Source organism: Bison bison, unplaced genomic scaffold, assembly GCF_000754665.1.
Source record: "Bison bison bison isolate TAMUID 2011002044 unplaced genomic scaffold, Bison_UMD1.0 scf7180017857687, whole genome shotgun sequence".
NCBI classification, from domain to species: Eukaryota; Metazoa; Chordata; class Mammalia; order Artiodactyla; family Bovidae; genus Bison; species Bison bison.
In genome coordinates, this window is record NW_011488260.1 from 1,718 (window position 1) to 3,415 (window position 1,698).

The following is a 1,698-nucleotide window of genomic DNA, read 5'->3' on the forward strand; positions in this document are numbered from 1 at the left end:
ATAAAACTTGATTTCCAATTCATTTTCAGAAGATGGATAATAGAAATTTCCCGAATTAGCAATCAGACTGTATTTATTGCATATGGTGACTGCTTTAAAATGTGACTGCATTCTCTATACTTTTATGAATATTTTGACACATTGCTCCGGAGCAATCAACCAGGATCACTTGTCTTTAACAACTGCTAATATTCCTTTTAAGAACAAGAGTATCTTATGAATATCACCAGGGAAACTTGGGGCTTTATCTGACGTCTGGAATGAGAGCTGCCCCTGAGAATCCAGAGAAGTTATCTCTTTTCTCAAGGGTATGAGTTGGAGATTGGGATTGACATATATACCTTACCATGGGTAAGACAGATCACTGGTGGAAAGCTTCTGTATAGAACAAGGAGCTGAGGTTAGTGCTGTGTGATAACCTAGAGGGGTGGGATAGGAAGAGGGAAAGGATATATGTATACTTATGGCTTATCACTTCAATGTACAGCAGAAACTAACACAATATTGTAAAACAACTATATCTCAATTTTAAAAAATTTAATCATGCAATCTAGGGTATGAGTTAGAAACAGATACCATTTGGGGAGCTGCATACATCCTTTATACACGTGATTCAAGCAGTTAGGTTCAGTTCAACAATATTCATTGAGTGCCTTTAGTGTGCGAGGTAACAGGCATAAATGAGACATGAGTTATGCATACCTCTCACCATGGGGTATTAAAACTTGCTGTCTACATATTATATTTGAGCCTTAAGTCACAGAGGCTGTGTAAAGGAGAAAAGGAAAGATATACCCATCTGAATGCAGAGTTCCAAAGAACAGCAAGGAGAGATAAGAAAGCCTTCCTCAATGATCAATGCAAAGAAATAGAGGAAAACAATAGAATGGGAAAGACTAGAGATCTCTTCAAGAAAATTAGAGATACCAAGGGAACATTTCATGCAAAGATGGGCTCAATAAAGGACAGAAATGGTATGGACCTAACAGAAGCAGAAGATATTAAGAAGATGTGGCAGGAATACAAAGAACTCTACAAAAAGATCTTAATGACCCAGATAACCTCAATGGTGTGATCACTCACCTTGAGCCAGACATCCTGGAATGTGAAGTCAAGTGGGTCTTAGGAAGTATCACTATGAACAAAACTAGTGGAGCTGATGGAATTCCAGCTGAGCTATTTCAAATCCTAAAAGATGATGCTGTTAAAGCACTGCACTCAATATGCCAGCAGATTTGGAAAACTCAGCAGTGGCCACAGGACTGGAAAAGGTCAGTTTTCATTCCAATCCCCCCAAAAGGGCAATGCCAAAGAATGTTCAAACTACTGCCCAATTGCACTCATCTCATACGCTAGCAAAGCAATGCTCAAAATTCTCCAAGGCAGGCTTCATTATGTGAACATTATGTGAACCAAGAACTTCCAGATGTATAAGGTGGATTTAGAAAAGGCAGAGGAACCAGAGATCAAATTGCCAACATCCGTTGGATCTGAGAAAAAGCAAGAGTTCCAGAAAAGCATCTACTTCTGCTTTACTGACTACACCAAAGCCTTTAACTGTGTGGATCACAACAAATTGTGGAAAATTCTTCAAGAGATGGGACTATCAGACCACCTCACCTGCCTCTTGAGAAATCTGTATGCAGGTCAGGAAGCAACAGTTAGAACTGGACATGGAACAACAGACTGGTTCCAAAT